General features: G+C 51.0%; 1 long non-coding RNA gene across 1 annotated transcript; it reads right to left on the reverse strand.

Annotated features, from left to right (window-relative positions):
- Positions 1 to 9,737: 9,737 nt before the first annotated feature.
- On the reverse strand, positions 9,738 to 25,922 carry LOC112544168 (uncharacterized). The gene is made up of 3 exons (XR_003087483.3): positions 25,659 to 25,922; positions 12,777 to 12,892; positions 9,738 to 9,866 (listed from the first exon to the last, which is right to left on the reverse strand). It is a non-coding gene; the product is annotated as an uncharacterized LOC112544168 (long non-coding RNA).
- Between the last annotated feature and the right edge of the window lie 1,145 nt (positions 25,923 to 27,067).

Here is a 27,067-nt window from a genome sequence, read left to right on the forward strand (position 1 = left end):
TGGCCTCAGCTGGAGTATTGTGGCCAGTACTGGGCACCACATTTCAGGAAAGATGTGGAGACGTTGGAAAAAGTCCAGAGAAGAGCAATGGAAATGATGAAAGGTTTAGAAAACATGACCCACTAAGGAAGAGAATACAAACGGGGTTGTTGAGTCTGGAGAAGAGAGAACTGAGAGGTGACGTAAGTTTTCAGATACATCAAAGGATGTTACGAGGAGGAGGGAAAAATATTTTCTCTAACCTTTGATGATTGGGCAAGAAGCAATGGGCTTAAATTGCAGCCAGGGAGAGTTAGGTTGGACATTAGGAAAAACTTCCAAGCAGTCAGGGTGGGGAAGCAGTGGAATAAATTGCCTAGGGAGGTTGTGGCATCTCTGTCTTTGGATGTTTTTAAAAGCAGCTTAGACAAATGCCCGTGAGAGATGAGCTAGCGCCGTGTTCCCCAGTGGTGTTCCACAGAACCCCAGGGCGCGTGAAGTGAAAATAAGGGTTCCCTGATAGAGTTCCATTACAATCACATTTTATGATTTAAAAATATTTAAGAATTTATGAATTTTATTGAGAACAATTTTCATTTGTGTTTGCCACGAGACGTGTCCCGGTGTAATGCCAGCGCGCAGTCAGTGGTGCCATCGCCTGCTATATACCATATATTAGGGGTGCCCCAAAATTCTTTCGAGTTGAAAAGGATTCCATGGCCCCCCAGAATTGGGACACACTGCTCTAGTGAATCCTGCGTCCCGCCTTGAGTCCAGAGGACTGGATTAGATCATCTCCCAAGGCCCCGTCCCGTCCTACGGCTGCATGATTCTGTAGTGACAGAGATATCCATAGAAACTACGAAAGGGAATCTTGTTAATCCACGCTTAGGAGACCAAACTCTGCTTCCTGGCAAAATGAAGATGTTCCCCCCTCAGAGGCTGTGGTAGTTCTCTCTCTGGGAACAAACTGTGTTGCCTGTAATCTGAGCATTGAACTCTCTGGTCTCTCTTGCTTGCCCTGCAGAAAGCCTAGGAGGGGCTCTCTTGCGGGTGCTGAGATGACAGCTGCTTGTTTTGTCGCAGCTTCACACACCGGGCCACATGGTGCCTGGCTGCACACGCTGGGCCCCCTGTGGACTTGGGCTCAGTCCCACAGAAGGAGTCGGGAGGCCCTGGCCTGGCAGAGCAGCAGGGAGAATGGGCTGTGCGGGGGGGGGCTTTCCCTTGGGCCTGGGTGCTGGAAAGGGGGCAGAAGGCCAAACCAAAGCCGGGGGAGCTGGGGATGGAGAGCACAGCCCTGGCTGGGCAGTGGCGGGGGCAGGGTGCTGGCTGGCTCCCAGGCCGGTGTCCGTGCTGACGGGTCTCTACCCTGCGTTGGTGAAGGGGGAAGAGCCAACCGAGGCGGACGTAGACAGAGCTGCCTTGCCCAAGTGACGGGTCCTGGCTGTGGGTTCAATCCACTTGACCTTGGCCACGGGCAGTGAAGGCTGGTTCCTCTGATGGGCTGGCTAGTGGGCTCGGCCCTCGCTCTGAGCACAGGGAGCCGGGCCAGGCCAGCGGGGAGTAGATGCTCTTGCCTGGTGGGCCCAACCCTTCTCCTGCCATCTGAAGACAGAGCTGGCTTGGCACTGCGCTGGGGCATGTGGGCACACGCTGCTGCTGAGCAGGTTCCGAGGCTGCACCGCGGGCAGGGACCGTCTCCAGGGACCAGCAGAGCTGGCACCTGGCCGCCTAGCCGGGGTTAAATGGAGGAGCTGCAGGACGCGGCATTGCCACGGGCAGTGGCCCAGAGGAGAGATGGCGGGATTGGCAGCAGAAGCAGTCCCTGGTGGAGCGAGAGGGGGACCAGGGAGAGCTGGGCAGGGAGCTGCTTGGCTGTGGTTTCCCCGAGGCCTCCGGAGGCAATACTCCTTGAATCCCCCAGGGATGCTTGGCGTGGCAGGGTGAAGCAGCATTCCCTGCTGCTCAGACCTAGTCCCACCAGCCACTTGGGACCTCCAGCAGCCGGCAGAGGCAGGGCAGTGAGGGGAGGGGTTAGGGACACTCAAAGGGTCCAGCTTCACTGCAGTCAGTCGTGAGTTCCCCGCGCGTAGCTCTGGCCATGTCAGCTTTATTCTAGCTGGCAGGCACAGCTAAAAATATCCTTGAGGCAGCGGCACGGCCCTGCCACAGGCTGAACAAGCTTGCTGGGCACTTCTTGCGCTGCTAGCCCAGTCCGGCATCCTGGAGAGTCAGGAAATGCGGGATTCAAGCCTGGCTGTGCAGTCGGCATCCCGACACAGCCACGGGTTACGTGATCACACATTAGCTGTGACCAGCCCCAAACCCCCGCCATGCACGGGTATCTCCCGAGGCTGGCGTGCCTGACTCTGCCGTGTTCATAATGCTTTTAGAAAGGCATTTCTGGAGGCATCGATTCTGTCGTGCCAAAGTGTGTAATATTTGCACTTGACCTGCGCGTCCAGAGACAGCTACTCACGGCCTGACATTTTGCATGTGAACCCCCAGCCCAAGAATAACCAGTAGCAGTTATTTGGAGAATCCTTTCAATGAACGCTACAGTGAGGGGCCTCATAAGCTGCTTATGGGAAATTCATGAACAGAAAAGGAGGCAAAGTTGGTTGAATAAATCATTCCCTGCAGACTATTCACTCCTCTCCAAATATAGCTCTGTGCTCCCTGCTAATTGCCCTTTGCTATACAACACAGCATTAATTATTGCATTTCTAAACGATGACGTAATACCTAAATGGAATCAGGGGCGTGCAAAACAAAGATTAGATGTGTTCACTGTGCCGAAGCCCCCTCTAGAGCAGGCCAGAGAGGCAGTCTGGGGAGAACAGCTCACAGGCAAGAGCTGTGGACAAGCCAGATTGCTGGACGATGTGATTTCAAGGAGGGCTGTGGAGGAGGAAAGAGAGGGCGTTTAACTGATGAGCACTGCTGGGCGGTTCCTGCAGGCTGGGAAGCACAGAGCCTGGTGGGAACAGGCAGCAAAAACGTCTGGGAAAAGCAGAGGAAGGAAGCGAGTGCAAGCAGAGTGGGAGCTGGTAAATGCGGGGGAGGAGGGTAGGTCTGATGCTGCAAGACACAGGAAGGGTTCCAGAGCAGAGGCCAAGCAGCGCACTGGAGGGGAGATGCTGAGGCAGCAAGGCTGAAGAGACAGGTGCCCCCAGGCCTGGCAAGCGGCTGTGGGTGCTGACGTCAGCACCAGTCTGGGCTGTTGGAGAAAAGCCTCCCCGGGTTTGCCAGCTGCCTTCCGTGGGGTGGGGCGTGGCGGAGCTGCTGTGCCCAATGGTGCTTGGCTAGTCTGCTGGAGCCTTTCCTCTCGGGTGTGGCCCTGTCTGCCCCAGGCTAGGTCACTGCAATGTGCTGCCCGTGGACTCGTCTGCAGGGGAACTGTCTCTTGGGAAGGGGGAACTGTCAGGAGGGGTGTCTGCTCTGCCCCAATTACGCCAGCACACACCCAGCCAGGCTCGTCCACCTGGCTTCCTCCTGCTCTCCCAGTCCGGCTGAAGGGTTGGCTGCAGCCTAAGGCCCTGAGTGCTGTGCTGGCGGCTGTGAGCCTGAGAATGTTCTTCTGGCTCATGGGTGTTGGGCTCAGCTAGGAGCCAATGGCACAAACACTCACATGCGCCCACAGCGCCTTAGTTTTCTCCTGGCCAGCCGGGAATCCTTCGTGGCGGGATTCGCTTCCCTCTCTGCTTCTGAACAGTTTTGGTTTGGGAAAGAATTGGCCTCTTGGATGTGGGAACTTGGGATGGACGGACAGCCCCTCCCTGGGATGAGAGCAGGAAAGAATCAGCCGTCTGTCCTGGAGAAGGAGCTGAAGCCAGCCCTGCCCAGGTACCAGCGATAACGAGCCAGGCGGGAGGGCTTGCCAGCTGGTGGGAATAACTGGATCATAATATGCATATGTATGTATGTTTGTACCTAAATGATTCCGAGGTGACTCAAACGTGTACTGTAAGAGTACCCAGGTAGACCTGTATTCAGCACCGCCCAAGTGGCACAAGTACAAGCAGTCGCACTTAAAACACTGCTAAACGTTGGATTATTCCCTACAAGGGCAGTGGTGAGAGCTAGTTGTAACCCAGTGTTGTAATTTAGCCATTTGCGTTTCACAGTGTGACGTCCGTGAGGGCCCTACGCCCCTAACCAGCCTGGGGGCAGCCTGTCTGAGTGACGCCTCTCTGCCCAGGCCTCATGGCATAAGCAGAAGCCCCTTGTCCGTGAAAGGCGGTTGGCAGAGCCTTCTCCGTGAAGGCTGCAAAACTGGACAATTCCCTCCGCCCTTCGGCCACAACAGCCCCACTCTGATGGCTTTGCAGGCCCTCTACAAGAGTTCCTGAAGGTGTACGGAGAGAGGTGCGTGTGCTTGTCTTAGTGCTGTGCCCCGGCCTCCGCTGCGCACACTCAGCAAAAAGATGGTCCCTGCCCAAAGCACTTACAGCCTAGGGCCTGATCCCACAGGCAGGGACAGGCCGGCTGCTGAGGGAGGCCGGCCGGGGGCAGTCCTGGGCAGCAGGGGGCTGGAGGCCTCTGCACAGCGGCCTCGCTGGGAGCAGGTTTTTTTGCTTCCCAGAACAATGAAGAGGTGAAAGGCGTTTCTGTAGGCGTTTGGCTGGGGGCCTGCTGGCGTGAGTGTGAAATCTCAGCAGCACGGCTGCAGGGTCCGTGATGCTGGGGAGCCCAGAGCTCTTGCAGGGCATCTTTTTCTTACATTGAAAATCTCAATGAATAGCGTGAGCCCTTGCAGGAGGGGAGTCCAGCAGAGCCGTGGCCTGGGCGCACGCCCAACTCCTCACTGGCACTGGGCCACAGCGTCTGCGCTCCCTGAAATCTGCAGCCATCGCTGGCTGTGACGTCTCTCCCCTCTGTGCTTCGGGAGGGCAGTGGCTTTGCTCAGCAGACTCCTAGCGAGCCTGAAGCCTGTCTGGTGCATCTGCATAATTTTCTGAGTGCGTTTGGATTCCCTGCAGACATGCTGGCCTGCTCTGACCCCCGCTGCATCAGCTGCTCAGAGCAGGAACAGATCACCCCACCCCCGCTAGGCCCATCCTCTGCTGCACTGAGCACAGAAAGGTGGCCTGGGTTTGCATAGGCTTGGGAAGAGCGGAGCCCGGCCCGTTTCCCGGCAGGGCATCTGATTAGGACACTGCTCTCGGGTCTGACTGTGCTGCACCCATGTCTTCAGGCAGCTCTGCACTGGCAGGGAGGCAAGGTGCTTTCTTCCCCTCCCCTGCCGGCACAGGTCCCATAAGGGCCAGCCCGAACTGTGGCAGGGGCCATGAAGATCCTCTAGTCCAGTGTTTCCCAAAGGGTGTTCCGCGGAACCCCGCGACCTGTGAGAACATGCCCTTCCAATAACATTTTATGCATATTCGTTTTTGAGCTTTATTTGTTGTACACATTAAATGTGATTTTTGTTTTTAAATATGTGCAATTAAACTAAATGTTGAGCTCGTGACCTTGTTTCGCATTTGTTTATTATTATCCTTACTTATTGGTGGTCTACTTTTTAGCTCCATATATAAGACTGTTATTAGGGGTTCTGCAAAATTCTTTTGAGTTTAAAAGGGTTCCATGGCCAAATAAAATTGGGATACACTGCTCTAATCCAACCTCCTGCACAACATAGGCACAAGTCTGTCACCCACGGCTGAACTAGTCTGGCTTATAAGAACAGCCACCCTGGCTTGCAGAGACAGATTCCTCGGGATCTGGTCTAATGAGTAATCACCATCGCCATTACGGTTTTCAGTTTAAAGCTCTAGCTTCAATTTCTAGCCACTGATGGGCTGCGTCTAGACTGGCAAGTTTTTCCGCAAAAGCAGCTAAACTCTGCTCTGCAGTCCGCCTTTCTGGTGTGTGGGACCTGTGCAGTACCCCTCAGTAGCGACCAACCCTCTCAAGATGCTCTCTGCTTGAGAACCAGCCCTGTGTCTGCGTAGCGAGGCCCTGCCTCGGGTAGAAACCATCCCTCTGCGTCTGTCCTGGCTCACAGGTCGAGCCACACTTGGCCCTCGGCTCCTGGCGGAACCCCCCTCCAGTGCAGCAGCCCCTTCCCGGGGAGCCCCCTCCAGCCCAGCGGCAGTGGGACGACCCCTTCCCGGGGAGCCCCCTCCAGCCCAGTGGCAGTGGTATGGCCCCTTGTTGGGGAGTCCACTCCAGTGCAGTGACCCTCTCTCGGGGGGCCCCTCTCCCCTGGGGTGTCTGCCCCTCCGCCTCCAGGACGGCACCTCTCAGGGCCTCCAGCCCCCTGCCTCTGCCGTGAGCCCTGGGGGGGTCCCCTCTCTCTGGCCCCCGGGGCCTCCCCTCCCAGGGGGAATAGCCCCGCTGTTCTCCAGACCAGAGCGACCCCCAGCCGGCCCCAAACAGGAGGGTTTGTTGAGCTTTGAACACAGCAGTCAGCCTGGGCCCTCAGCCCACACGTCAGTCTCTCCTGCAGCCAGCTGAGACCTGCCTGCTCTGCCCTCGGTCCCCCCAAAACAGCCCCGTCTCCCAGCAGAGCCTCCAATACCCCCAGCAACTGCCCCTCTCCCGCCATTGTCTTCTCTCCAGGTAACAGGGTGGTCTGGGCCTCTCTCTTCTCTGCCTCCCCTTCCCTCCCCACCCCTCTCTTCCCCTCCCCTGTCCAGTGTTCTCCTGTCGCTGGGACCAGCTGGGCCAGTTGCCAGGGTCCCTCCCTGCAGCCCCTTGTCTGTTGTCTGGCTGGAACCTGCTGTGTCCTCTGAGCAGGGCCCAGGTCACCAGGGTACCAGACGCCTGGCTCCAGTTCTGGGCTATTCTCTGAAACAACAAACTCCCCCCTCCCCCTCCCCCATTGTCACATTAAACCAGTAAGTTCAGGGCACTGAGTGCCCCCCTGTATGCAACACCCCCCTCCCCCGAACTCCCTAGACTCCCCATTTCCTCCTAGCGCCTGTGGAACCTTCATGGGATGCTGTGTGAAGTGTAAAATGCACACCAAGCTTATGCTAAAAGCCAGCCACGTGAAGGGTGGAAAATGGGTGTCAACACAGTAACGAAGGGCACCTCAGGAGCCCTGCACCACAGTCAGCAGTAAGAGATGACAACACATGTGGTGCAGCAGGTGTCCTTGTTACGTGAGGTCCGAGCGCACTGTTGTTGCTTAAGCTGTGTTCTGAGTGTGCGAGTAACCAGTTAGATGCTTTATTATACGATTGTGTCTGAACACGGGAGAGAAACGTGAGTTAAACTATCCTGGTGTTCAGGCCTCCTCAGGCTATCCCTTAGTACGCTTTGTGGGAATCTGGTGGACTAGCCGAGATAGCGATCTGCCCATTGTCCTACAAGCTTTGTGTCATGCACATGCAAGAATTGCATGCTTAATGCTATAGTTAGTGTCCTGTAACAGCCATGTCAGCAGTACAGCTTGACAATAGTACAAACAGGTATTGATTAATATTGGAGGTGGGGATAGAATGACAAGAGTCCTCTACAAACACTTCAGATGCCACAACCCATCAAATAGCCCGGGCAATGAATAGACTTGAGAGTCTATCCCTAGCTTTCTAAACTGAGTGGAAAAGAAACAAACAGGCCTCAGCAATGTATTCCAAAATACTCTGAAATTAGAATCCATTCCTCTGGGAGTTTCCCGCTCTGGTCTGCAAACACAACTATTCATACATGTGGCCAGGACCCTCCACCTTCGGGACTGACAGCAGCTGCAGCTGCAACTCCCAGGCCTGAGACCCAAGCAGGAAGAAGAGCAGTCAGTCTAAGAGCACAGGTGCCACCGTTGTGCAGGCAGAGGGATGCACAGATCCCCACAGTAGGGAAGTGTGTCATGCTCCAGAGCCAAGATTGCTTGTTGCCCAGCTACATAAGGTGGATCGTGACACCAAGCATGATCTCTTGTATGCCCCAGGGCTGGGTTCCTGGCAGTCACAGCACTGGAGCTCTGGAACGAGATTCAGCACAGCTGTGAGGTGAGCAGCAAAAAGGGAATGTTGAAACGTGCCAAAGATGGATGCACATGGAATTCTGGGACAGAAGCAGTGCATCATGGGACACTGAGCTCAGAGCCATGATGTGCTGTGATCCCCTCTTCCTCCTCCTTCCTACAAGACCTAGAAGCAGAAGGCCAGAGGCTGAACTGGGGGCTAGCTGCCCATAGGGCATTGTTCTCACTGTTGATGCCACTGCCCCAAGTATGGATGTGCTATGCCAAAGTGCGGAGCTGGAATTCATAAGCTGTCACCAGACTTGTTGTTTATGCCAACAGAGGAAGACAGCGTGAACATGCAACAAAAACTTCCTTTTAGCACTTTCTGATCATCAACAAAACTGGAACAGAAAAGTGTGACGGGGTGAGTCTCCCCCCCCCCCACTAGACCGCAAAGGCCTAACTCAACTCGAAGGCTATGTCTACACTGGTGGGTTCCTGCGCAAAAACACGTCCACGCTGCCATGTGCTTTTGCACAAGAGCATCCATGGCAGTGTGGACGCTCTCTTGCGCAAGAAAGCTCTGATGGCCATTTTAGCTTTAGAGCTTTCTTGTGCAAGAAACCCCTGCCACGCGTCCACATTGCCCTCTTGTGCAAGAGAGCTTACGCTTGTTAAAAAGAGCGGCGAGGAGTCCTGTGGCACCTTATAGACTAACCGAAGTGTTGGAGCATAAGCTTTTGTGGGCAAAGACCCACTTCGTCAGACGCAAGAGCAAGCTCTCGCGCAAGAAGCCCTCTCTTCCCACACTTTACTGTAACTCTTCCTGCACAAGAGCAGGCGGGCAGTGTGGACGATCTGCGGAAGAACTGCCATTCTTGCGCAAGAAATCGCCAGTGTAGACATAGCCTTCGGGTAGATGAGGCCACACCCCCGGTAGCCTGCTGGGCATGCTCCAGCTGCGCTGGGATAAAGAGGGATGCACAGGGCTGTTGAGGCAGACAGCCGGAGGGGAAGGGGCTCGGTTAGGGGCTCCTGATCAGCTATTGCTGCAGCTGACCCTGCTGCCACCACAGCCCCAGGAGCAGCAGCCCCTGCCGCAGCCACACTGACAGCCCTGCCTCGGGAGGACCGCTACACGGCCCAACAGGCACGAGACTGGAACGATGCTCAGGGACGTAGGAAGGAGCCCAGGGCGGTGGAAGCCTTGCTGAGCAGGCAGCGTGTGGTATTGCCGCCAACAGGGCCCTAGGCTGGGACCCGGGGGAGAGGGAGGGCTCGGGTCCACCTACTGCCCGCACCCCACAGCACCCCCACTCCCAGGCTCGTCAGGAGGCCGTCCAGTGAACCAGGCCTGCAAGGGCGTCCGTACCCTGAGGGAGTGGGGCTGTGTTTGTGCCTAGGCTGCAGAGGCCGTATTTACCCTAATGGGGTGGACTGGATTTGGGACTAGGCCCAAGTGGCTGTATTGATCCTAATAAGGGTGCATTAGACTGGTGACTAGGCCCCAGTGGCCATATTTACCCTAATAGGGGGTGAACCTGATTTGGAACAAAGTCCAAGAGGCTGAGCTAGCCCTGACATTAGGGGCTGTATTTTATGGGGAGCAACGAGGGGTGCCCCGAGCATTAGGACATCTCGTGATACAGTGTAGACATGGACTGCTGGTAAGATCATGACATAGTTTAATAGGGAGGAAGTGCTCCTTCCTGTGCACCTACGTATCTGTCGTTGCTGCTAGGTATATCACTAAAAAGCATAAAGCTAGGTCCACACGCGATTTGGTACCAATTTAACTATTTTGGTTAGGTTTGTTAAAGATATCAGCAGTAAAAATCAGCTGATTTGTAATATTATTGAAATCTCAATTCTAACTCATTTTTATTTCATCCTCCTTTGATGTGTAGAACCAGGCACCTGTCAAACTTCTTGTATTCCTTGTTCCCATGCCAAATTTGGCAGCAGAGGACTGGAGGATTAAAGGAAATTAGCATTATAATTTTGCCCTTCTCACATAGGACTTTAGCAAACTAAGAGCCAAAACTGTCTGACAATTTCCCCCGTCTTTTTTAAAGACTGCCCAGAAATAACTTTTGTGAATTCAATTTTGTCTAATATTCCCAGACATTCTTTAAGACCATAAGCTGCTGATTCGTGTAAAGGTTCTAACAGTAAGTGGAGGGGGGATTTCCAGACCTCTGCCAATCAGCTCATAGCTTGTCCCAGCCTCAAACTAATCCCACTGGTGCCTAGGTTTTTACATAAGACCTTTTCTTGTGGGGGGATTAGTTTGTCTTTATAGTTTATTCATCAGGTTTGGTTCCCACGGTGACCCTCCCTGCGTGCTGGCCATGCTGCTGTGTAAATGTATACAGGCTAATGTCTCTGAGGCTTTGTCTTCAACCCCCTCATTAGCCCACATGGGCAAAAGGGCAGCAGCTTATTTCTGTTCCAGTGACCGCGGCCCCTCGCTTTGCATCACGCTATTGAGGAGCAGACGGTTTTTTCCTAGATCCTGTCAGTGGCTGCAGCTGTAAACCACTTTGGACGCTGCATGTCATTTCCCATAATACCCATCACTTTTGACTTTTACTTCCCATGGGGCCTGGCCCTCCGGGAAGAAATCCAAAACATTGGAGCAAAGCAATGCTGTGCGGGGGGGGGGGGGGGGGGGACACTCGGCTACTGCAGTGATGAGGGACACTTGGTACCTGCCCAAGGTAAAACAGCTCTTTTCTGAGCTTGGCTGTGTCAGCCCTTGATGGGGGAGGGATGCAGCTCCCCAGGCTGAGCTCTGGATGGCCACAGGCACCACGTGCAGGAGGTGTCGGAGTGCATGGAGATGGCACCCCCACCATCGCTCAGCTAGCCAGGGCCCCCCTGGCCCCATTCCAGTGGGAAAGGCAGCTGTGGCCTCTTGCTGCTGCTGGCCCTCAGAGGGAGAGAAGGGGCTCCAGGGCTCCCCTGACTCCTGAAAGTGGCTGCTCCTCCTCGGTTGCCAACTTTCTAACCACACACAACTGAACACCCTGTCCCTGTGCCTGTCCCTGTGCCACGCCCCTGCTCAGGGCAGGACCTGCTGGCCACTTCTTTCACTGCAGGTTGACTCAGTTGTCGGGAATGCATCACAGGTGAGCTCACTCCAGGGCAGCAAACATGCTTCACCTGGCATTGGCACTGGGGCTTGGAACCTAGGCTCCAACCGTGGCAGCGAGGCTGCGCCACGACACAGGGCTACAGCTGGGAGGGGCTGACAGGCCGCAGTGGAAGAGGATTCAGTCATGAGGCCCTGGGGAGGCTGGGAGAACCACTGGATGGCCTGTCTGACAGGGGAAAGGTGGAGAATCCATGGACACTGGTGGAGCTTGCCGGATGGCAGTCCTCTTTAAGTGTGTGTCTAGACTACAGAGTTTTGTCGACAAAAGTGGACTTTTGTTAACAAAACTATACCTGCGTCTACACTACCGCTGAGTTCTGTCGACATAACGTCGACAGAACTCAGCAGTTTTGTCGATGCTGGTAAACCTCATTTTACGAGGCATAACGCCTTTTGTCGACAGAGTTCTGTCGACAGAAGGTGTTATTGCATGTAGGGTTGTGTCTAGACTACAGGCTTTTGTCGACAAAGCAGCTTGCTTTGTCGACAGAACTGAATGTGTCTAGACGCTCTTTGTCGACAGAAGTTTTGTTGACAGATACTGTCGACAAAACTTCTGTCGACAAAAGCCTGTAGTCTAGACATACCCTAAGAGGGAGCAGGTCCTGTGCACCTGGGAAGATTAGCTGCCTCCCAATTGGTTTTAAGGGAAGGCACCGGGGCTGTATAAATGGGAGAGTCAGCCAGGAAGGGAGGCCGTGGGAGAGTTGCCTACAGGCCATGAGGGGGGTGGGAGGAATTAGCAGTGACGAGAGCCCTGGGTGAGGTAAGCCAGAGCTTGTGCAGAGGCTGCTAAGCCAAGGCATGGTCAGCCTGCTATGGGGAAGCTGAGCCCAGAGCAAGAGGGTTGGTGGAGGGTGGATCCCATGAGGGGCAGGGGTAGGACAGGCAGTCACAGAGGCGTGGCTGAGCAGAAGCCCCTGCAGCCGGCTGGCATGGAGGTGTGACTGTGGCATTCTATGGGCCCTGTGAAAATGCACTTGTGATACGAATGTGACGCGGCTGAGCTGCCTCGTGCAAGGTGGCTTGTGAGCTGCCCCTGAAAAGGGTCCGAGTGACTGAACAGGCTTTTCCCATTCATAGCATGTCTCCTCTCGCCTGTACTTCGTATTTGCTGCGTCGGGTCTCGCTCGCTGCTGGCCCTTCAGAGGCTACAGTGGAGCAGCCAGAGAGGACTAGTGGCTGTGGCTAGTGCAATGGACTGAAAAGGCTGGCTCTTTTGGGGAGCACTTCATGCTGCTACTGACTCCGGGACACAATCAGGTGACCTGGTCACCTGCTACTAACCTGCATCCGGGACTGGTCATTTGTTTGACAGAGTAGGGGAGTCACACTAAGGTTTCCTGCCTTATGGAAATTCTACCTAAGGTGGGAGAGGAAAACAATGTTTTACCTCTGCCTTCCCACCCCAAAGAAATACGTGAGAACATCGGGACACAAGGGTTGGAACTTGGGAGGTGAGACACCTTGGCTAGAAGTTACCTGGCCTACGAAGGACTGGGCCTGAAACAATAACTAGGGTGAGAAATCACTTGTAACCTTTTTCTGTGTGACACTAGCTTAGAATGTGCAGTGTGTATTTTCATAGTAGTTGGCTTAATGCTGCCTGTTACTTCCTTGGGAACCTAAGATACACCCTTTTGTAGCTGGCCAGGGTAGTTCTGGTTTAGAGTACAATGCGTTGATGTAACATCTAACTGTGGGGCGGAGGCTGTGCCGTACCTTCCACCACGCTGATAGGAAATTCACTTCCTTAAGGCTGCTTTGTATCCCAGGGTAGAAGGTCCAGGCAGGGAAATGTCGAGGTGCCATCTTGTCAGAGACCTGATCTGGAGCTCCTGAAGAGAGAACCCGGGAAAGACCTGAACAAGGGAACTCTTGGGTGGGGACCTGGAGTGTGAGTGTAGCCCCGGTGGTGACCCCCTGCCAGGGGCAGTGATGGGGGTGTAGCTCAGCAACCCTCACTTCCCCCCCACCCCCAAAAAAAAGGTTCCAGAGCATCTGCCACTGGAAGCTAAGAAGAGCAGCAGCAGCAGCATGTAGCCCCATGGAAGTGCCGCTCTCTGCTGAGAGGGCTGGGGTGACAAGCACAGCAAGACAGAATGGGGGGTGGATACAGGGGGGTGGATACAGCTGCTCCAGAGATCGGCCTCTTCTTGCCTCAGCCCCACCCCCACTCTAGGGACTGACTCCTGCTATCTGCCAATTGTCCAGGCTTTGGCTCCTTGCTCCCGGGAACAAGCCCTGCTTTCCCCACTATCCCTGGCAGTGTGCTACAAGGACTTGCCGCCTCACGTACGGGCTGGAGACCTCTTTCTGCTATGCCCCAGTTCCCCCGCTCCTTGCTCTGGGACGGACCCTCTGTGCTGATTTCCCTTGCTCCTCGCTACAGGGAAATCCTCCTCAGCCCCGATGGATCCCCAGTCCTAATTCTCCAACATCAGTCAGCAAAGGCTGGGCCAGCAGGTCCCGTGTCTTGAGTCAGCATAGCACAGAGAAAGGAGTGTGAATCTGAGATGCACGTGACCATTGCAGTGTCTGTCACGGGGAGATGCGGAACAGTCGTCTAAGGAATGAATGGTACCTGCTACCTTGTGAATATTCACCTTTCTGTGATGCGGGTTTGGTGTTGGCTTCTAAAGTATCATAGAATATTAGGACTGGAAGGGACCTCGAGAGGTCATCGAGTCCAGTCCCCTGCCTGCATGGCAGGACCCAGCACTGTCTAGACCATCCCTGATAGATGTCTATCTAACCTATTCTTAAATATCTCCAGAGATAGAGATTCCACAACCTCCCTGGGCAATTTATTCCAGTGTTTAACCCCCCGATAGTTAGGAACTTTTTCCTAATGTCTAACCTAAACCTCCCTTGCTGCAGTTTAAACCCATTGCTTCTTGTCCTAGCCTCAGAGGCCAAGAAGAACAATTTTCTCCCTCTTTCCTTGTGACAACCTTTTTAGACACCTGAAAACGGCTATCACGAGTCCTCTCAATCTTCTCTCTTCCAAACTAAACAAGCCCAATTCTTTCAGTCTTCCTTCATAGGTCATGTTCTCTAGACCTTTAATCATTCTCGTTGCTCTTCTCTGGACCTTCTCCGATTTCTCCACATCTTTCTTGAAATGTGGTGCCCAGAAGTGGACACAATACTCCAACTGAGGCCTAATCAGCGCAGAGCAGAGCGGAAGAATGACTTCTCGTGTCTTGTTCACAATACACCTGTTAATGCATCCCAGAATCATGTTTGCTTTTTTTGCAACAGTGTCACACTATTGACTCATATTTTGCTTATGATCCACTGTGACCCCTAGATCCCTTTCTGCTGTACTCCTTCCTAGACAGTCGCTTCCCATTCTGTATGTGTGAAACTGATTGTTCCTTCCTAAGTGGAGCACTTCGCATTAGTCCTTATTAAACTTCATCCTATTTATCTCAGACCATTTCTCCAATTTGTCCAGATCATTTTGAATTATGACCCTATCCTCCAAAATCATTGCAACCCCTCCCAGCTTGGTATATCTGCAAACTTAATAAGCAGACTCTCTATGCCGATATTTAAGTAGTGGATGAAGATATTGAACAGAACCGGTCCCAAAACAGACCCCTGCAGAACCCCACTTGTTATGCCTTTCCAGCAGGATAGTGAACCGTTAATAACTACTCTCTGAGAATGGTTATCCAGCCAGTTATGCATTCACCTTATAGTAGCCTCATCTATGTTGTATTTGCCTAGTTTATTGATAAGAATATCATGCGAGACTGTATCAAATGCCTTACTAAAGTCTAGGTATACCACGTCCACTGCTTCTCCCTTATCCACAAGACTCATTATCCTATCAATGAAAGCTATCAGATTGGTTTGACATGATTTGTCCTTTACAAATCCATGCTGGCTGTTCCCTATCACCTTATTCTCTTCCAGGTGTTTGCAGATGATTTCCTTAATGCCTTGCTCCATTATCTTTCCTGGCACAGAAGTTAAACTGAATGGTCTGTAGTTTCCTGGGTTATTTCCCTTTTTATTGATGGGCACTAGATTTGTCCTTTTTCATTCTTCTGGAATCTCTCCCGACTTCCATGATTTTCCAGAGATGATAGCTAAAGGCTCAGACACCTCCTCTATCAGCTCCTTGCATATTCTAGGATGCATTTCATCAGGCCCTGGTGACTTGCAGACATCTAACTTTTCTAAGTGATTTGTAACTTGTTCCTTTCTTTATTTTCTTTTCTAAACCTGCCCCCTTCCCACTAGCATTGACTATGTTAGGCATTCCTTCATCAGACTTCTCGGTGAAGACCAAAACAAAGGAGTCATTAAGCATCTCTGCCATTTCCATGTTTTCTGTTACCGTTTCTCTCTCCTCACTGAGCAATGGGCCTACCCTGTCCTTGATCTTCCTCCTGCTTCTAATATATTTATAAAATGTCGTCGTGTTTCCCTTTATGCCTGTAGCTAGTTTGAGCTTGTTTTGTGCCTTTGCCTTTCTAATATTGCTCCTGCATTCCTGCATTGTTTGCCTATATTCATCCTTTGTAATTTGTCCTAGTTTCCATTTTTTTATATGACTCCTCTTTTACTTTTAGATCGTGCAAGATCTCCTGGTTAATCCAGTCTTTTGGCATATTTTCTATCTTTTCTACACAGCAGAATAGCTTGCTTTTGGGCCCTTAATAATGTCCCTTTGAAAAACTGCCAACTCTTGTCAGTTGTCTTTCTATTCAGTCTTGCCTACCAACTCTCTGAGCTTACCAAAATCTGCCTTCCTGAAATCCAGTATCTGCCTTCCTGAAATCCATTGTCTCTAATTGGCTGTTCTCCCTTCTACCATACCTTAGAATCATGATCTCTGCGACTTCATGATCACTTTCACCCAAGCTGCCTTCCACTTTCAAATTCTCAACCAGTTCCTCCCTATTGGTTAAAATCTAATCTAGAACTGTCCCGCCCACCCCGAGCACTGGGGAGTCTGCGCTGGTTCTCCAGCTCCCCCACTGCGAGGCTGGAGCATAAAGTCTAGTAGCCTGGGCCCCCTGGGCTATGGGGTGTGAGCTACGTGGAGTCTTTCTCCCCTCTCACTCAGGGGCCATGTCCGTTGGGGATGTTCTTTCCTTTGCACTTGCAGATGGCCCCCAACTGATTTTTCTGTGGGTCAGTGGCCCCTAACCCGACAAAGGTTCCCCACCCCTACCAAGAGCCAGGTCCCCTCTGACTGCAATGGCGCAAGCCTCTGCCGCAGCCCCTAGCCTGGTGGTCACCCCTCTGAGACGCCAGCTGCCTGGGAACAAGCGAGTGCTGAGCTGCGTCTGCCGCGCTCCAAGGGCGGACGGCGCGTGTTGTACCCGGAAATCCCCCAGTACAGCTTGAGTCTCATCGCCCTTCTCTAGGTTGCCCTCTGGAGCAGTCAGTGATAATGCTGTGGCTGCACGGATACTGGCTCTGTTACAGGTCAAGAGCATCCCTCTTGGCACCTCTGCTGCCCTGACAGAGCTTGTTCTGCTGCACACCACTGTGCTGCATGCTCAGCTCCAGTACTGGGGCTGCCGCTCGGCGCCCATCTGCCTCTGCCATATTGCAGCCACAGGCTCATTGTCACTTGCTCTCAGCCGGCTGCTTCCAGCCTGCGTCTCCCCTCCCCTCATTGTGCTTGTCAGCATAACGGGCTTCTCCTTCCTGAGCAGTGTCCATGGGTCTCCAATCAGCCATGGCCAGAGGGGCAGTGAGTCCATTGCTGCTCTTCCCCTGGAGTCCACATCCAACTCTTGCCTCTTCATGTTCTTAATGGACATGGCTGGGCTGGAATCGTGGTGCTGCTGACTCTGCCCCATGGCTGCCTTTACATGGGCTTGCCGGCTCTAGACGCTGCAGGCACATGCATCTCCCCTGCTGCAGTGGCCAGTGGAGCCAGCAGTCCCCATGGTCTTTCAGCCCTTCCTCTGCCCCCCACTGAGAGCCCCCAGGGGTTTGTCTGACCTAGCACAGTCTGAGGAGCAAATGTGCTACTGTGACTGACAGTCACAAGTATTATCCAACTGACAGGCAAATCCTGATTTCTCAGGCCTGCTTTCCCCTCCTCCGGGCTCGGGCAGTGGCTTTTTCCATGACAGTGTACTACCTTCCAAAGGCTGTTGATGCATGGGATCTCAGAAGGTTCAGTCTGTGCACTTGCCATTCTGGTTTGGACCCAGCTGGGTCTCCATACAACAGTACAGCCCCAGCCACCACTTGGTAGTCTCCGTTAACTTCAGCAATAACAAGATCAGGTAGAGTAGACTATCCTGTGTATTTCCCAAGAATCATGACTCCACCCCACTCCTCTCTCCACGCCAGGTGGAATTAAGGACTGTAGTTTGATGCTTGCAATTTTTCTGCTGATGCTAAAATCCCAAATATTTAGTGTTAAATTCTTGTAGCTGAAAATAAAATAAGATAAGAAATGAAGTCAGACATTCCTCAAGGCAAAATTCCCCAGCCAAGAGTATGCATAAATACAGCCCAATGGCAAACCATCTCCAAAGCAGGACAGGAAAATAGATTATTCTCCTTTTATAAGAAGAAATCTAAAAATAGTTTGTTCTAAAGCAGGTTTTTCTAGCATTCAGTTGTTCACGTTGCAAAATGTATAGCAGCATGAGGAGCAAACCGTGTAAGCAAACTCAACTATGAGCAGTCAATGAATAGAGAGGACCAGTGCTAGAACCTTGCAGCTTTACATGCTCCAATTTTAGATGCCTGATGAATCTGCATTCTGCTTAGAATGCAGTAAATATGGCAAAACTAAATAGAATGAAATCATGATATGTGATCTCAACTTGGAGCTGCCTATGTCTGTAAAATCAGCAGAAGGCCAACTGAAGAGATGTTTGTTTTTAACAATAACTAGATAATAGAGCTGATAGAGTAGCATTTATAATGTTTGGGTTTATCCCACTCCATGGTACATGGGCACGTGTTAGAAATGGCCACATGGATGGAAGAGCTGATGGCAGTGATTGGCTTACAGCAAGTGCCACTTAAGGAACATTAACCACTCTTACAGGAATGCCTATTGAGACTCTCTGCCCCATGAGCAGTGGCCTGTGTTTGCTGTGGGCTAGATGGCGAACGGATGAGCTAAGCCAGAGCTGAGCGTTGGTAATGATTACACAGTTAGTCACTCTGTGACACAGTGAATATTCCAGCATGATGTACAGGGAATAAGGCAGCTGCATCCCAGTGCCCCAGAGCACCTACTCAAGAGACTACCTCACTCGGGGCTCTTGAGAACAGCTGAACGAAGTAATGGAGTGCTCCATGGACACTTCCTGAAACAGAACCTGTTTGCGTCTAACACTTTCAACACTCTTAACTTGTGTTGAGTAAAAAAGTCCAGTTTGAGTCTGACGGTGCAGTCACAGGAGCCCCCGTGGGGTTGTTCCTGCGTGCTGATGATGCTCATCGTCTTGCTTGGGAGGTGGGTGTGGGGGGGTGTGTGGAGGGGGTGGGGGGGTGGAAGCGTAACCTCAATGGAGAGCCCTAGGTAGGAAGAAGGCAGGCAGCAGTAGCATGATCAGCACCCGGGGGGCCAATCCTAGGGGACTTCTGAGATGGCACGCTGTCAGAGTCTAACCGACTGTCGTCTTGGACCGGAATGCTCCCTTGGTTTCCAGGGGAGTTTTAGGAGGCTGGATTAGGGATGTTAATTGAATAGTCAATTAAGCTCCTGAGTTCTTATTGGTTAGTCGACTATTCTGTAGTCCCCAGGGGCGGGGCTGGCAGCCAGTGCGCTCTGGCTCCACTGCTGAGGAGCCCCCTGCCACTCCACACAGGCAGCAGCGTGGGGCGCCAGGCGGGAGTTGTTCCACGAAGGGAGCCATTTTGAAAAGCAGCTCCCCTTGTGGACAGGCTGCCTGCCCCCCTGCCCTGGTGCTTCTGATACAGGGCTGCTCTGTGTGGCTCTCTGCTCTGAAGGGAGGGGGAGGCTTTGGGTGATCTGCCCCCAGGCCAATCTCTCCGCTCCTATTGACCAGAAACAACCAGACAATAGGAGCTGAGAGATTGGCCTGGGGGATGGGGGCAGTGGAAACTCCCCCCCCCCCCCCAGTCCCCGCCAGAGTTGAGAGCCATGTGACGGGCACAACCTGCAGTTTTAAGCATCTGGGGTTGCTGCAGGGCTGCTGGCTGGGAGATGATTAGGTAAAGGTCTTCCAGACAGAGCCTGCCTCTGGTATCCCTTCCCCTCCTGCACCCCAACTCCCTCCTCCAGGTCACCATCTAAACCCTCTGAACGCCGCCCGCCCCAGGTCACAAATCACTTCCAGACCCTGTACCCCCTCCTCCTCCCCTCCCCGCGGCCAGAATCCTCTGCTGCACCCACACTCCTCCCTGACCCAGATCACAACCCCTTCCTTCACTCAAACTTCCTCTCAGACTTCACACTGTCTCGTGCACCCCCATCTCTTACCCTCCTGTGCCCTTCTGCATCCTAGGCCCTGCAACTCCTCCACAGAAAAATGCAGCCCTTGACCACTTTCCAGAATCTTGGAATGTCCCCTCTCCCCCAAACACACAATATTGCCCACCCCGGCCTCGGGGTTAGGGTCCTCGCTGGAGAGGCAGGAAGAGACCTGTGGAGAAGGGATTGAGCGGGGGACTAACATGTGACAGGGGGACCTTGACCACCTGGCTCTGGTCTAATCTGAGAGGGGTGTCTCCTCTCTGCCACGATGTATACATAATTAAGCCATCTCTGGCCAGAGACCAGAAATGAGCAGGTCCATCTACCCACTGTTGCAAGGAGCGGCCCTCTTGGCCTGGGTAAAGAGACTCCTGGTAGTGACCTCCAAAGAGCTGTGTGAAGGCTGTGGCTGCAACGCCCACGCTGATTTTTTGAGTGAGTTGCCTGGCTCCCCGGGCTGAGCGGCAGCAGCAGGACAGATGGCCTTAGCCTGACCCTGTTGCCTGGTGAGGACCCTCCTCTACAATGGAGGAGCCCAACTTCAAATCCCTCCTCCACATCAGGCAAGGGTATGGGTCTGATCAGTGCCCTTGCTACAGGGCTAACGCTTGGAGGGTAATGACGACTGTGCCCATTTCTGCTCATGGGGTCTCAGCCCTCCAGCTGGGTTTGGCCAGAGCAATGTGATGAATTCATGTACAACTTGTGAATAGCTTGGATGCCCCAAAATGCGTGTGTGTGTGTTTATTTTTTTGAGGTATCCAGACACTAAATTATTAGTGAAGCTGATATTGGCGGCAACAGCTGTAGCTAGCGCGTCTGTGGTGATAGCTTCTCCAGACTTCCACCCTGGGGGCAAAGGGTTCTGTTTCTACCCCTGCCCAAGGGGCATGTTTTGTGGTTAGGTCTCTTCCCCAGACACTTAACCCAATGCAGAGCAGACTGAACCCACATGGCTGGATTTTCTGACCTATCTTGAGAAGCTGCACAGAGATGTAGCAGAAGATGCTGATGCATTGCACAACATTTTCCTTTAATTTTTGGACACAGGACTACAGTGTGTAGCTTTGCAGTATTCTGAGCAATGAGACTCAAACTAAAATGATAAACTGTGATCCCAATGCCATTACCTCTGGGATGAAGTTGCCCTATATTATTAACCCAGTCATACTGAGCAAAGCTCTATGGGGCTGAGAAACTATTAGAACATGCTGATGATGAAACCGAAGGGTAATACGTATTATCACTAAAACCTTGCTCCTAGGTCTGAGATGAGACTGGTAGTTAGGTGATGGTATTTTTTGTCCCGCATGTGAGTAGCACGTAGAGCAGCTGATTAAATTGCATGCCATGACATCCGTGCTCATGCACACGTGAACATTATTCTATTGCTTTTTAACCTGAAAGATTATCTAACAGTTCAAATGCATCCTTAATTATTTCTGTATTCCATTACTGTCAGCATTAGCCTTGTTGGAAGTAGCCTGCTACGGCCCCACAGTACACATGCAATCTAAGGCCCAGGTCCAAGCGCTAACCAACACAAGCTAACTTTTGCTCCCATATGGGTTGAAATCCGTGCAGAGGCAGAGGGATACTTCTGTGGATCTGAATGCAGGAGTGGGGCCTACCACTCTTTAGGGCTGCAGTCTACAAGCGAGACAAGACCTAGCTCTCTATGGCAGCTTCCTGAGGTGGACATGCTAAATTAGCAAATAGGCAGTCTGGCCCTTTAAGGCTTGGCTGCCAAAACACCGTGAGGATCTGGTGAGGCTGAGGAGGCTTTTGGAGGGGTTTGCCCCTTGAGTAGCTCTGGTAACCAGGAGACGAGCAGATGGCGGCTACCTCTCCTTGCAGCTGTCAGAGCCGGAACTGTGTTACAGCAGACTCAGTCACCGTGGACGAGCTTATTACATTTCAGTGTTGAGAAAATAACTCAACTGCAAGTGTTTAATCATCTTCCTGTTAATGGTCTGGAGTCAGATGGGGAGTGCCCAAGGTAGGCTGTGTGTGAGGGGCTGTGGGGATGGTACATGGATTAAATATTTCGAATGTCGCAGGAGGGAGTGTGTGTGTGTGTGTGTGCGCGCGTGTGTGTGTGTGTGTGTGTGCGTGCGCACACAGAGCTAGTTGCTGGCAGGGCATGTAGTTTTTGGAATGGAAAGTTTCACTCTACGTAATTACAATAATGGAGAGTGTTTGAAATGTGCCATTCCATCAGTCTGATGTCAGATCAATGCTGGATGGACAATCTATTGAGGATTTGACCTTCAGATACTGGATTGGCAGATCCTTGTGTTCAGAAGTGGGAGTGATGATTATGACTCTTAAAATGTATGTCAGAATATGCAAATCATTCCATAGATCAATACACTTATTTTACAGGGGAAAGGTTGAACATCACATTGCATCGCTCCTTCGAGCAGCTTTCTGGATCATCTTACTTTGGGTTTATAAATACTAGCAAGATCATTTGATTGAGAATAATCTACCCTTCCCCCTCCTTTTCTTCCCTTTGCCAATGGCTGAAGACGGACAGCTGTGGCTACTAGCAGTGTCTTTGCCTGTCATGCTGCAGGTTCCAAACTCTCAAACCCAGCAGGCTCTTAGACCAGGCTTACTTCAGCCCTGATTGGTGCCGCAGATGAATGTGCTCCAGGCATACAACAGCACAGAGATGACTTGTTTTGGAAACAATGATTATTAAAAAGCAATTCTCTCTTTGCTTTTTGCTCATGGAAAGAACAGGCATCAAGCGTGACAAGATGTGGCAGGAATTTAGGCAATTCAAGAACTATGAGTAACGATGAGGGAGAGCTAACTGCAGGGGGTAAAAAGGCCACAATTAAGCATCCCCTTTAAAACCAGAACTGAACTTAGTATAGTAGCACTGAATTCTCCGCCTTTATTGAAATAGCCCCTGCCCTTTTGATGTTAGCTGATTTTAATTAACTCTTTCTAGGGCCATGCAGAAATGTCCTGAGAAGCTCACACTCTTTGTGCCATACTAGGGCACTAGTCGAGCTTAATAACAAAACTGCAACTGCTTTCTTGAGAGGCTCAGAATGAGAACTTGCAAGGCAAGACACATTGAACACCAGGAAAGTACTGAGACGTGTGTATTCAAGGGATTTTAACGACAGTTGGTATTTCCCAGTCTAGTCACTTTTTCCTGGAAAGCAGATAAGCATGCCAGCTATGATATTTAGGTCTGTATCCATGCCTATATTTCAGTCACGCCGAAGTCTGTAAGCAGGTAGGAGGTAGGATTTTAGTAAGGGCCTTTCTGCTACCTCCTAGTAGCACAGGCAGCGTGAGAGCTCAGCAGTAGAGAGTGGGAGTCATTTGTCAATCTGCTGTCATTGTGCTTTGACAGAAAACCAAACAATGGTCAGTTTTCCAGTCTGGCGCAAGTGTATAGCCTGGACACAGCCACATTCTGCAACATGGGGCTGCTTTGAGTATGTGAATTGCCCCACTGGCTAAACTGACTTCTTTAGTGCGCATGAAAACAGGCTGGACTTGGGAGAGGTGGGGATTGATATGTATAACGCACACACCCCCGTCTCTAAAAGGTTACGTATGAGCTAGCCTATGTGGACCCTGCTGGTGTGCATTAAAAGCTCTCTGCAGCATCGTAGTGTTTGAAATGGGACTGGACCAGTACACACAATGCCAGTGTTTCTTACTTTATAAAAAAAAGTACCCCCTTAAAAAAAAATTATAAGTACCGCCAGTATCTACAGTTTTCAGACACACACAATTTTTTTCTACCATTGCAACACATTTGTTAAAACAGCTTAATCGTAGCCAGGCAGGCGATTAAATTTTTGGGGTGTAAAAAGTAGAAAAATAACAAAGCGCTGTAAAACTTAAAACAAATTCAGTTTTCTCCAAATTTCAGTTATTGACATACCTTTCCTCCCCCCCTACTTCTCTCAAATACCCCTAAGGCTACTTGTACCACTGGTTGAGAAACACTGCATTAGGGAACTCTAACTGCATGACACTAGACTTCACCTGAACCAGTTAGTGCACCATGTCCTAGTGCACATGAGAATTTACACCCTTGAGTGCAGAGTAATACACCTTGTAGACTAGCCTAAATTCTCACCTATTAGTCAGGATTAGGCAATGCTCCTGCATTAGATGGAAACAAGAGGAGCACAATGCAGTAATGGGTGTTCTCTCGGCCTTGACTTGTTACTTCCTTGTTTTTGAGAAAATTGGGGACTTTTGTTTTACTAAAAAATGGAGTTATAAGGAAATCATGATGAGAAATGCCATTGAAAAAAGGGAAGTAGTGGAAGTAATAACAGCTTAGCATTAGATAACCAGACCCTTCAGATGATAGAAAAATTGAAGAAAAGGAAAGCAAATGAGAGACACAATGGTATAGCAACGACTAATGCATCTTGAAGCTCATTACTGTGTGCTATTGCTGTGTGAAAACTGAGCCTTCAACGAAAATCACACATTGCAATTCCTACAACTCAGACCCCATAATGAGAAAAATCACATGACAGGACTGCCTCAAGAATATCAAAGATTAAGAAACCTAGCACTATTGCCTATGATCATGTAAATATCAGGGGTACTGCTGTAAGACACTTTGGCTAAAAGATTGAAGCACATTCAGAAACTAAATTTCTTGACCTAGTCTGGAATGCACTGAGCCACATGGATTACTGTGTAAGCTAATAGATTCTGCCTCGTGTACTTGTTCTGTTTGTGTCCATGTATGAATGACTGGCAAACACCAGATGTGGTGTGCTACTGCCGAGCTCTGTTCCTTTGATGTGACTTGAGTCAGTTCACTGACAGCATGGACCATCCTAGTCACGTCATAGTCACATTCTTCTGTGGTTACTTAGCAGAGAGATCATCGAAAACACAAGATTTGCCAGACTGGGTCAGGCCCAAGGTCTGTCTAGCCTGACAGTGGCCAGTGCCAGACGCTTCAGAGGAAGGCGCAAGAACTCTGCGCTCAGCAGATGGGGATCTTCTGCCCCAGATGAAAGGCTCATCCTAATTGCTACCAGTTTCAGATTTGTTTAAGCCATGAAGCCGGATCCAAAATGCTCAGGGTTCTCTCATCCTATATAAACATCCAACAACTTTGTGAATCTTGCTAATTTCTTGGCTTCAACATCATGTGGCTTTTAGTTCCACAGCCAAATTGTTTGTTGTGTGGAAAATATTTTTATCACTCTGACACTTGCCACCTTTCCGTTGCATACGCTGTCCCCTTGTTCAGCTGCTGAGATTGGGAATGTCCCTTCACCTATCTACCTTCTCTAAATGAAACCATGTAGCCTGTCTTTTTTTGTATTTACAGCCTTTCCTCTTCTGGCCAGCCCTACCCCAAGATGTGGGGCCCACATGTCTGAGTACATAGTGGGGCCCACTAGGGCTACTGCCTGCAAGTCCAAGCTACTGAAGCACCCTCAGTGCTTGCTTGTATGCAAGTTGTGGCACACCTGGCATGCTAATGGTGCTTTGGGGATGTGATGTACCAACTCCAATCACAGCAAAAGACAGTTGCAACTTTTTTAAAGCACTTTCTCTTGACAACGTTCTGTTGGAAATGTGCCTGCTCTACTGAAATAGCCTCATCTTAGTCTGCAATTGGTTTATTGGTTTCATCATCTTTTAAAACCAATCACTCACTTAAAGTCTCTAGACAAGGTTGCCGAGGGAGTGTGCGAGACCAGGGCACTGTGGAGTATGACCAGCCATAGATAATATTGACTGGTGGGTGTTTCCTTCCCTCCACGCCTGGTGCAGCTAGAGAGTAGGGCACGAAGAGGAGCAGGTGAGATGCCTGGGGATGTCACAGGTGGGGAGCAAAGGCTGGTCTGGTCGAATGGGGCTGGAGTGGGGGAGGGAGAAAATTGGTTTCTGGATAGCAGGGTGACCGTTCTGGGGACACAGGGTTATATTTGGGAGGTGCACATGGAGTTCTTCACTAGGAAACCCAATCCCTCTGTGCCACGGCATGAGTGCCTGGAAAGCTCCCCCTGGCACTGCTGCACACAGTGGCAGCACAGCTGAGGGAATCTGGCAGGATCACAGGGGCAGACGAAAGTACAGCAACACTGGGCCTGGTGGACTAGTCTCTTCACTCTCGCCCCCAAGCCCATAGCATTGGTCTCTAACACACTCACATCCGCACGCCACTCCTTTCTTCCAAGCCTATGTCTGCTACCCACCACCCTTCGTAGCAGGCTTGTCAGGGTGAAGCCGCACATCCGCTACATGTGACCTCCAGCCTTTCCTCTGAGGGAGGACCTAGCTTCTGCTTCTGTTAAAACACATGCTGCAGAGAGGAGCTCTTCACCTAGCAGTCCAGTTTGCTCTCAATCCACAACCTGATCCCATTGTTACTTACCACCCCACTCAACTTTCTGTTCTAGAATAGAACACAAGAGCTGGAAGGGACTGTGCGTCCAGTTCCCTGCTCTCAGGGTAGGACCAAGCCCCATCTAGATCATCCCTGATAGATGCCTATCCAGCCTGCTCCTAAATATCTCCAGTAATGGAGATTCCATAACCTCTCTAGGAAGTTGATTTCAGTGTTTAAGCACCCTGAGCATTAGGGAGTCTTTCCTAACGTCCAACCTGAACATACCCTGCTGCAGTTTAAGCCCATTGCTTCTTGTCCTATCCTCAGAGGTTAAAGAGAACAATGTTTCCTCCCTCTTCCTTGTGACACCCTTTTAGTACATGGAAGCTTCTATCCTGTCCCCCTCAGTCTATTTTCCAGATTAAACCAACCCAATTTTTTCACTCTTACCTCACAGGTCATGTTGTCTACACCTACAATAACTTTGGTTATTTCCTGGACCTTCTCCAATTTCTTCACATCTTCCCTGAAATGTGGTGCCCAGAACTGGATACAATACTTGAGGGCTAATCAGTGCAGAGTAGAGGGGAAGAATTACTATTTGTCTTGACCACAACACGCCTGTTAATGCATCCCAGAATCGTGTGTGTGTGTGTGTGTGTGTGTGTGTGTGTTTTCCAAACAGTGTCACACTGACTTATATTGAGCTTATGGTCCACTATGACCCCTAGATCCCTTTCCTGCAGTACTCCTTCCTAAGCAAGCGCTTCCCTGTTCGCATGTGTGAAACTGATTGTTCCTTCCTAAAGTGGAGTACTTTGCATTTGTCCTTGTTGAATTTCATCTTATTTACCCCAGACCATTTCTCCAGATTGTCCACATGATTTTGAATTATGACACTGTCCTCCAAAGCACTTGCAAGCTCTTCCAGCTTGATATCATCTGAAAACTTATTAAGTGTACTCTCTATGCCAATATCCAAGGTTGATGAAGATACTGAATAGAACTGGTCCGGAAATAGACTCCTGTGGAACCCCGCTTGTTATGCCTTTCCAGCATGACTCTGAACAGTTAACTATTCTGAGACTGGTTATCCAAATAGTTATGTACCCACCTTATAGTAGCCCCATTTGTGGTGTTTTTCCCTAATTTACTGATAAGGTCATTAGTCTAGGTATACCACATCTATCACTTTCTCCTTATTCACAAGGCTTGTTATCCTATCAAAGA

The sequence above is a fragment of the Pelodiscus sinensis genome, chromosome 7 (genome assembly GCF_052426305.1).
Source record: "Pelodiscus sinensis isolate ZL-2025 chromosome 7, ASM5242630v1, whole genome shotgun sequence".
In the NCBI taxonomy this organism is placed as follows: Eukaryota; Metazoa; Chordata; order Testudines; family Trionychidae; genus Pelodiscus; species Pelodiscus sinensis.